Raw genomic sequence first — 10,459 nt, 5'->3', positions numbered from 1 at the left:
TGGAGGACAGCATCCTGTAGATTTTAGTAATTAGTCTTTTGTATGTTGTGTCATTGCTAAATACATTTTCCCTATTAGTGGGCTTCCTTTTTACTCTTTCAATGAAGTCTTTGGTGTACAAAAGTGTTTTATTTTTAATAGGTCCCAGTCACTTATGTTGTCTTCAACTGTATGCACCAAAGTTCATGAGGCATTTGAGTCTGTAGTTTTCTCTTTGTGAGTTCTTTACCTGCTTTTGGTATCAGGAATATGCTCACTTCATAGTATGAGTTTGGGTGTTTGCTCTATTTCTCCATTCTTGAATATGCTGTGTGCAATTGGTTACAGCTTTTCCCTAATTACTTAGTAGACTTCTTTGTGACGCTATGTGGTCTCCATTGTAATTTTCTTGATGCCCTATCTTCCCTATTTCTTCTTTTGTTATGGGTCTGTATTGTGTAGATGGTGTGTTTCTATGTATTTGTTCATTTCCTCTAGACTATCAAACTTGTTGAGGTAGAGTTTTTCTTAATGTGTATTTTACTTTCTTTTTCCTTTGGATCTGTTGTGATGTCACTCTTTTCATTTATAATTCTACATATTTGCATCTTCTTTTTTCTTCCTTTGCTAAGCTTCCCAGCAGTTTGTCAATTTTGCTATTCCTTTTAAAAATCAGTATCCCGTCCTGTCAGTTTGTCCACTCATTTTCTGTTTCCATTTATTTCTACTCTGGTTTTTAAGATTTATTTTCTTCTGTTATTGGAGGATTGATGCTCTTGGTACTTGTTCTAGTTGTTGGAGGTTTTGCATTACATTGTTGATTTTGAATTTCTCCTCTTTTTTTCATCTCTATATTGATTAAATTAGGTACCCTTTGATAACTGCTTCTGCTGGGCCCCAAAGGTTACAGTATAGGGTGTGCTCATGCTAATTTGTTTCAAGGAATTTGAAAATTTCATCCCTATTTGATTTTTACTTAGGATTTTAAAGTAGTATGTTGCTAAGTTTCCATGTGTTTGCACTTTTGGTCCTGATACTTCTGTTGTTGATTTCCAGTTTTGCAGCATTATCATCTGAGAAAATGGATTGTAGAATCTCTGTTTTTAATTTCTTGAGGTTTCCTTTGTGACCTGGGGGGGTGACTGGGTGTCCTCAACATTCAAACTGATCCTCAGGAGAGTCTTTGTGATTGTGGAAAATAATAGAGACAGACAGTGGGGACCAGAGGCTACTCATCCTCTGTCAGAACTGAGAGAGTGAAAATATTTTACAATGAGTATATATGATGGGGCTTACAGATCTTTCATAAGGCATTCACAATATACAGTTAACATATTAAATAGTCAATAGGTAATATCACGAGTGAGTAACATAATAAAGGAGCAATGAGGTGAGTCAACATCCTGACTTAATGTTTGTGGACCTCGAACCTGTCTGAGCCCTCCCCATGGGAAGTAATCTCTGATCAGCATCAGCAAGTGATGACAAAACAGAGTTTGCTACATTACAGTGGATTGGCTATAGAACCTGATTGCTCTTATCTACAGATAACCTTCAGGCACAGTGAAGTAGCCAGACACAGAAATGATTCATCTATTATGTAGCTCCTTTAAGACTGCTCCTTAGTGGAGGGCTATTGCAGGGTGCACATTATCGGCCTGGGGAACGTGTATTTGAAAACATTTCTATCTCAGAACAATGGAGATCTTTCTCAAAATAGGGCTAGTTTTCTGTGCCCATGTTTGCAAGTGTAGAAATAATGTCAAATATTTTCTAACAAGTCCTCAGTTTACCAGTGACCTAACATGTGTTGTTTAGCTTGCCTGTTTCTTTATTAATGTTTTTTCCCGATGACCTGGCTTTCTTTTGAGTGTGGTATGTGGAAGCTTTCTACTATTAATGTTGGGCTGTTGATTTCTGTTTTCAACTCTATTTCAATTCTCTTTTCAGAGAACTTGATTGAGGGTCTTTTATTGGATATATATGTTTATTAAGGTTATGTTTCTGATGTATTGTTCCTTTAATCATTATATACTGTTGATTCTTGTCTCTCATTAAGTATCCACCTTGAAGTCTATTTTATAAGATATTAATATTTCTACCTTTGCCTTATTACAGTTGCTATTTGCTTAGATCCCCCCCCCATCCTTCAATATTTAGTCTATTGTTGTTTTTAAGTTTAAGGTGTGTCTCCTGTAGGCAGCAAATAGCTGGGTCTTGTTTTCTAATACAGTTTGCTGTGCTATCTTTTCATTGGTGCATATAATCAGTATTATTATTGAAATTTGCAAGTTTGTTGCTGTTGTTTTGCTCTTTGTCGTCTTTTCCTTTTTGATGGTTTTATTGGTATCTTTGTTCTTCCTTTATTTATATTCTTCTTCTATTTATTTATGCTCTGTTTTGAGTATTAGTTTCTGGGTTGTGTTGTGCTGTGTGATGCTCTAAGGTTTGTCTGCTGTTGTTAATTTTCTATCCATAGCAATCTTGTTAATACCTTTTTATATATGATCCTGGTCTTGTTTTTCTGTATCCCTTTAGTGTTTTCTTGTCTGGAAATACTTAAATCTCTAACTCACATGTGAGGAATAAATTGGCTGGATATAGGCTCTTGCTTGACAATTTTTCCTTTGGAATTTTCTGTATGCCAGCCCATTGTCTTTACGCCTCCATAACTTCTGCTGAGAAGGTCAGCCTTATCCCATTTCCCTTTGTTGGTGGCTTTCACTTTTTCTCTAGCTGTCCCGAGATGCTCTCCTTTTCCTTGAACTTTGAAAGTTCGACTAAGATATCTTGCGGTGTTTTTCTTTTGAGGCCTATCCTATCTGTGCTTTTCCCATCTTCTTGGTTAGTTATTTTCTCCACCTTTATGATGTCTGATATCTTGTACTCTGTTCTCTGTAGGTTTTTGCTGGTTTCTTCTTGTTCTGGTGTCCTGATGAAATGTAGGTTATTTCTCTAGGTAGTATCCCACATCATTCTTAGGCTTTCTTCTGATTCCTTACATTTTTGGATTGATCGTTTCTGTCATCGGTTAGACTCAGATTGATTGTCTTCAAGCTGACAGGTTTGATTTTCCTTTTATTCCATTTTATTTCTCAGTTATTTTTCTATGATGTTTAATTCTGTTATGTCACTGTTTATCTTCTGGAATTCCTTGGTTTGAGGAGTTTAGTTTTTCTATTTCGTCCATTGTTCTTATGAGTGTTCCCTACATCTCTCGACAAGCCATGAATATTATTCTTCCAAATTATATTTTTGGTAGTTCCAGGGCCTCATTTTTAAAGGGCTTCCTTGTGGGTGGATGATTTTCAGTTGTTTTTGTTTGTATTGTTTCATTTTCTTTTTGGTTCACTGTGGTTGACTGCTGTTTCCTTGACAGCATGGTATAGCGACTAATGGTGTGTGAGCTGCTGGGTTGTGTAGAGCGAGTCCACTCTGTTGAGTGATGTGAGACAGGGCTAATATGAGCTGGGAAACAAACAGTGGTGAAATGGAGAAAGAGCGAGAGAGATGGGTAAGTGGGAGAGGTAGGGGGGTGGGGAAGAAGAGAGAAAATGAAATAAAAGTAATGATAATAATAATAAACAGCTGTGTAGACAGGCTAACAGACTTGTAACAGTAATGAGCTGTGTTTAGTTGTGTATAGTTGTGCAACTAGTGCATAGTTGTTGCAGTTCTATCGCGATAGTAGGATATTTGGGTGAATATGCTGGAATCTCAAAGTCTGCCTGTTTTTGCCTGGGGAGCATGAGTATTCTCAGGAGGATGGGGTAACACTTGAAGAAGATAGCAGAAGAGGAAGTGGGAGATAATTAGAAAAAAAACAATACAAGTATTATACTAGAACAAAAGTACAAAAATGGAGGAAATTCAAATAAAGTAATACATAACTCTGCCTTCTGGGTTCCTTTGGCAGTGTTATTGTCTGTGCACGTGTGCTGTTGGGGGGGAGGTAGAGCTTGTGGAGAGGGGATGGGGAGAGACACTGGAGAATAAAGCAGGAAAGGAAAAGGAGAAAAAAATGGCTACAGGGTAGCTTGGGAGCTGAGTGTGGCTTTGCCAAGCTGGCCAGACAGTCTGCTGTCCACTAGAATCCCTAGAGCCCACCCAGGTAAAAACCTTGGCTGGCGGTGTTGCATAAGCAGCTCTGTAAAAATCAGCTGTGCTGCCCTGGAACAGGGCTCGCAGAAGCAACTCTTGCCACTGGTCAGTGCTGAAGGGGAGTCTGTCAGCAGATATAGCCGTGCCCCTAATTTATGAGACTTGGGCCTGCTTAGCTTTCAGTTGAATTTCTCACTTCCAGCAAATGCAGGATATCCTATCGAATGGAGTCTCTCTAGAAGTTTCTGAGGGATCTTCCCTGGCTTGTTATCTGGTAGCATTACTCCTGTGACCCATTTCACTTATTTTTAATACCATACTCCATGGTCTTCTTTATTTGCACATCAAATGACAAGACCCACAGTGATTCAAAATAGTAGTAACAGACTGTAAGATAGCTGCCACACCTATAATGTAAAATAAGAAACGCTTGATTTGTATCAGTGAGAAAGTTGCAGGTAATGCTTTTATTACTCTGATGCATTGCCAGTAGCCATAATTGGGAGTGCAGTGGGGGATTTCGTTATTAATTAAAATCAGGAAGTAGTCTTTTTCTTCATCAAGTTCATGAATACCTAACTTCTATAGTGATTCAGAACTCCTTCTTTAGGGGTAAATTCTGGACATGATTAGGACACAACTAGAAAGGTTTATCTAGAGAAGAGGCAAGACCTAACCCTACAATTCCCACGGTGCAGGCAGACACGTCTGCAATGTTTCTTTGTTGCTTACATGTTGTTTTATAGAATCCCACTCCGGGTCTCAGGGCATGTTCAAGCCTCCTTGATGAGATGATGGGATTGGGAAACAAATTCATCGAAGCAAATTCTAGCTGTCCTGAGAGCAAGCAGATTTTGAATTCAATCAGCTTACTATTGTTACAGTGAACAATTCTTATCACTGTCTTCCACCTCAGAGGCCAGAGGATGAGACATCCAGAGTTTGGAGCCACATTTCTACTGTGCTCATAGGGGTCTCCTGGGGTGGGGGGTGACTCTCCTTGGCCAGATGCCCCCTTCTTCTTCAGCATACAGCACTCTTGGTATGGTGAAGAGATGGGAGTCTGCATAGTGGAGTATACTGGTACTCTGAGCCATCCTCGAGATCCAGTGGGTAACTGTGGTCAGCATCATAGGCACTCAGGTCCCCACAAGTCGCAACTGGCATGATGATGTGGGCAGGGCCACCCAGTGGTTTGAAATCTGGGTCCTAAGTGTGGCCCCAGCAGAGGTTTGGGCAGGTCTGATATGAAGCCTCAGGAGGGTTGTAACCCTGACATCCAGGGAAGGCCTCAATCCTGGCATTGCAGTTGTCCTTGGTCTTGGCACACACCATGTTAGAGAAGAAGACCCACAGGTGACTGTAGAGAAGCGTCAAGTCACAGTCTAAGAACATCTTAGACAAAAAAACAACCCCCTGGTTTTAAAATGTGCATAGCAATGTGCAGAGCCGCTGGAAAGATCTGGGTCTGCATGTACCCGTTCACATAATGGAGGCCAGTTACATCGGGAATCCATCACACACCAACAGGTCTACAGTGTAGTCCTCAAAGTGCTGGATGATCTCCTTGGCAGTAGCCAGATGAGTGATGTCCCCTTGCCTCTGTCACATACCTGGAGGCATAGTCATAGCCTGCAGGTCCACCTTCATTTTTTTCTCCCTCAGTGCTTGGCTCCAGCTGCAGAGGGCTGTACACAGGGCAACATCCCACACCATCCCTTCAAAGAGTTGGAATTCTTCAGAGTTGTAGACGTGAGCACCCATCAGCCTTTCTCCTTGACCAGGTAGTAATAGACATCGCAATTGTTCTTTGATATCTGTCCCATGTCACGCACTCTTGTTTGTCCAGGGACCTGCCAACAATAAGCCTAGCTTTTAGAGTTTAAGGAAGGGGCTACTCTAGGAGGAGTTGAGCCATGGCAATAATGCAAAAAGGAGAAATTGTATAATTTCAGTTTGTGCCTTTTTTAGCTGACCCCGAAATAAGTCAGGGCTAACGTAGTACTGCAAGGCTGGCAAAGTGAACCCCCAAAAGTTTGTCATGGCCTGGGCCTAATAAGAACGTACAAAGTGAAGTCCAACATTCTGTGTTGACATGGCTTGTGTTAGTCTGGGTATTTTAGAGGAAAAAAAACACCACAGAAATTCATATGTATATGAGAGCGTTTTATAGAAAGGGTAAGTGCACATCAAGAAAACATCCCAACCCAGTGCGGCCCAAGCCCACAAGTCCAACATTAAGCCATATGTCCGACACTAATCCACAAAGTCCTCCTCCATCTCACAAAATACACTCGATGCCGACTTCAGGAGGAAAGCTCAATCAGTGAACGTGTAAGCATCTCAGCGCTGGCAGGGGTCTCCACGTGGCTGCTCCAGCACCCAGGGCTGCATCAGGTAGGTCCATGTGGCTTCTCCTCAGGGATGTCTTGCAGAAGGTGAGCCTTGGCAGCTGAAGCAGGGAACTAAGGCAGCTGCACCCTGGTCCGACCATCAGAGAGCAAGAGATCTGAGAACTCGAAAGGCGAGGCTCACTGAGCCATATATTCCTCTGTCCTTCAATTAACCCCACATGTGTTTTTTGGCCAGATTGGCACAAAAAACTTTAACTATTTCATGGTAGGTCAGGCAAATTACCATTCCCAGCATGCAACAGACACAGCCCTATTTAATTTTTTACAATTTCCTATTTTCTTAGATTCATACTTTGTATACTCCAGTTCTAATTATTAATAGATATATGCAGCTGCTTCTTTGCATTTTGACTCATGCTCCACCAACAAAAGGAGGTCTTGAAGCCTTTTCTACACAGGTTTTACTGATATCATCATGATCGATTTCTTTAGTCATATTTTGAGTGGCTTCTAACCAGAGGATATGAGTACATTAAAGTACACTCGCGTGGGGAAGCCTGTCTCACTCCTAGAAAGTCCCACCCTGAAACATACCGTCTCCTCATTCCCACACTGTCTCACTCCAGGTGGTTACATTGCTGGGAAGATTCCACACCTGTTTCAGGGCAACAGGAGCTAACGGACAATTTACAGGCATACCATCTTTCAACTTTCATTTCTAGAATGTAAACCCCAGTTTTTCCCTCTCGATTTTAAAAAGAGAGAAAGCATTTTGCATGAAAACATGTTTTAACTGTATTTGTAATGCTCAATAAATAAATTACAGGTTTTATATCATCCAGAGAGAGCTGCCAGTGATTTATTCAGTTATTAATTTCACACGCTTGGGAGGATGGATTAAATACCATCCTATAGTGAAAGCTTGGGGATTATTCCATCTGAAAATGCCACCAAAAAGTTTGGGTAGCTTTGAAGGCATTTACAGATAAAGAAAAACAGTTTGGTAGACGTCACAGAGGGTAGGTGCTTCTGTCCATTCATTTATAGCCGCTTATGAATTCCATAGGAAGTGTATGAATTATGCATGATTGCATTTACATAAGGTCATACAGTGAACTTTCACCCTTCTCTTTTCTCATTTGGCTCAATTATTAGGTGAAATGACAGATTTGATCTCTTTTTAGATTGTATTAGAAGGGGTCTCTTTACCCTCTAGCAGCAATCAGCTGACAGGACTAGGCAAGTGCATTAATTATGATTGATTTAGGGTGTCTATAGAGTGATTATTTCTAAAATTATACTCCTGAACCAGAACCCTTTGACCTATCTCAGGCCACACAGCAAATTAATCCATAAGAAGATTTAAGGGCAACTATTTGGGACAACAATTTCCCTTTTGTATTTGCAATCAAAACATTTCAGGGACTCGGAGCTATCCAGAGGGATTGAATTACTGGAACACTCCATGGTAAAGACAGCTAACAACTTAACAACTCAGTTTAAAAACATCTTGTACATGATAACCAAAACTGGCTCTGAATTCAGCCCGAAAGAAGGGAAAGATTCCTAATTCTGGTGAGCTTATGGGAAAGCAGAGAGAAATTCTCTATAAGTTTCAGAATTTGTCACAATTGGAGCCACAGAATTACATGTCTGTTGTTGGGACATTCAAATTCTTTCTCGTCTTTCCAGCAGATTAAAAATGACAATACAAGAGACCACTGTCAGCCCCGATGTATAGGCTGGAATTATAATAAGGCTCTGATGAGAAGAAAGAAAAGTTGGGGAGATATAATCAGAAGTTTGTTCGGAGAAATCTGAGCAAAAATGTGCCTACAGGAACGGATTTCCAAGCATGGTCATTTCTCTCTGCCCCTTTCCCTATTCTCTATCCCAAAGCAACCCCCAAAACAAACCTCACTGCGATTGCACAGTACCTACTGACCTGCAGGACAGGCGAGAACTGCTCCTTTTGAGTTCCTGAGGCTGTGAATCGTCATAGGAGAGGAGAGCCTTATCTTTCTCCCATGGATTGGCTGGTGGAGCCGTATCACTGACTGTGGTCACTAGTCTGTCTCTTAACTCATTATGGCACCAAGCCTCCTGGTCTACTCAGCGTTGTAGTTAAGTCGTTCGATTCCCACACATGGCTTTAGAGACCCCCGGGATGTTCTTTCTGACCAGGGAAAGCATCTTGGGGATGAATGGAGTTTTAAAAGAGGAAATCAAAGCAAACTTGCCATCTCTGTGCTGTTGACTCCAGTAGGATTAAAGGAAGGGTCGCCTAGAATTGAGACCAACTGATAAATTAACTCAGCCCGATTATGTTCCATACCGTGACCCTACCCATGGTAGGAAAAGAGCTTGGGTAGGGCCTGGATAAGTCCAATCGGTAGTTTATATAAGCTGTGTGACCTAGGGTGAGTGACCTGACATCTTTGAACTAGTGACCATCAGAGGCCATGTATGTTTACTAAATAACTTATAAGTTTCCATGGTCATTAATGGAGGTAGGCTATGAGGACTGTTTGTCGAAGACAAACAAATTTTTATCCTTACACTTGACACGAGCAGTGTCAGAAGGAGGTAGACTCTAGGGAAACGGTGTACTGCTCCCCGTAAGAAACAGATAAACCAGGGAGGAGTCTAGGGAAATGGCCAGAGCCAGGGCTTTTGTGTACTGATGAGGAAAGGTATTGGAAGAGACAAAGTAGGTGGTGATGAAGGAGTAGAACCTTGGGAAGGAGGGTAGTCCCTAAGGTCCTCTTAAGAGAAAGACTTTACACTGGGATGTAAACCTTGTCTTTGATCTCCAGTTAAAGATCTCCAGAAAAATACATGATGCTCACTTATGTTTTAGTATGTGTAGATTTTGAATGAGAGATTCTTCAGGTTTGGTAAGGGATAAAGCAGACTCTATATATTCAAGTTTACTCCTTAAATGATTCTAACACGATTCTTGTACTTCTAGATATGTTCTCAAAAAAACATCCAGAGAAATTATCTCATTTGAAACTCTAATAAGGTCTACTACCGGGTATGTGTAGGAACCCTGGTGCTATACTGGTTGCATGTTGGGCTGCTACCCATAAGGTCAGCAGTTTGAAACCACCAGCTGACCCATGGGAGACAGATTGGGCTTTATACTCCTACAGGGTCACAATGAGTCAACACTGACTCAGTGGCAGTGAGCTCTTTGGACTAGGTATTGTAAGAAGCCCTGGTTGTATGGGGTTATGTGTTAGTGTGTTAATATCAAGGTCAGTGATTTGAAGCCAACATTTATAAATCATGAGCTGCTCTGAGGGAGAAAGACAAAGGTTTCAATTCCCATAAAGAGCTACAGTTTTGAAACTGACAGGAGCAAATCTACCCTGTTCTACATGGTTGCTATGAGTCAGAATTGACTTGTGAGGTTTGGGACCGGGTTCTTTTGGGTCCAGGATGATTTCGTGTTGCTTCTCTTGTGCTCAGGCAGGACTAGATGAGAATTCCTTCAACTTCCTTTCTCTCTAAACTCTGAGCTCTTTATCACTATGAATAAATTTACAGGGAAAATACTAAGTTTTTAACTCTAAACCCAGATATCTTAAAGGATTAAGCAAATTAATATAATAAGGGAGGCCAGATGTAAGATCAAAAGGAATGGTGAATATTGTGGTAAACTCATGTGTGAGATGCTTAAAATTGTTCAGATTAATTTTATTTATAAAAGATTAGGCAGGTCAAATTCTGCCTTACAGCACCAAGTTTTGACCTATTACTAATGTGTCAAATTGTGTTCTCCAAACAGTATGTTGAACCCCTAACACCTGAAATCCTCACCCTATTTGGAAATGGGGTCTTTGTACATGTAAGCAAGTTAAAATCAGGTCTTAGTGGATTAGAAAGGCCCTTCATCCAGTATGGTAGATATCCTTATAAAAGTAGAAGAGACAGACACCATGGAAACATCAGTATGATGACAATGGTAAAAATTGGAACAATGTGTCTATAAGCCAAGGAGCATAAGGATTGCCAGTCAC

At 40.8% G+C, this 10,459-nt stretch overlaps 1 pseudogene; it reads right to left on the bottom strand.

Annotated features, from left to right (window-relative positions):
• Window positions 1–2,700: 2,700 nt before the first annotated feature.
• LOC142431714 (tRNA (cytidine(32)/guanosine(34)-2'-O)-methyltransferase pseudogene) lies at window positions 2,701–5,906 on the bottom strand (annotated as a pseudogene).
• Window positions 5,907–10,459: the final 4,553 nt, after the last annotated feature.

Source organism: Tenrec ecaudatus, chromosome 18 (assembly GCF_050624435.1).
Source record: "Tenrec ecaudatus isolate mTenEca1 chromosome 18, mTenEca1.hap1, whole genome shotgun sequence".
In the NCBI taxonomy this organism is placed as follows: Eukaryota; Metazoa; Chordata; class Mammalia; order Afrosoricida; family Tenrecidae; genus Tenrec; species Tenrec ecaudatus.
The sequence above is the reverse complement of the archived record's forward strand: the minus strand, read 5'-3'. Positions and strand labels throughout refer to the sequence as shown.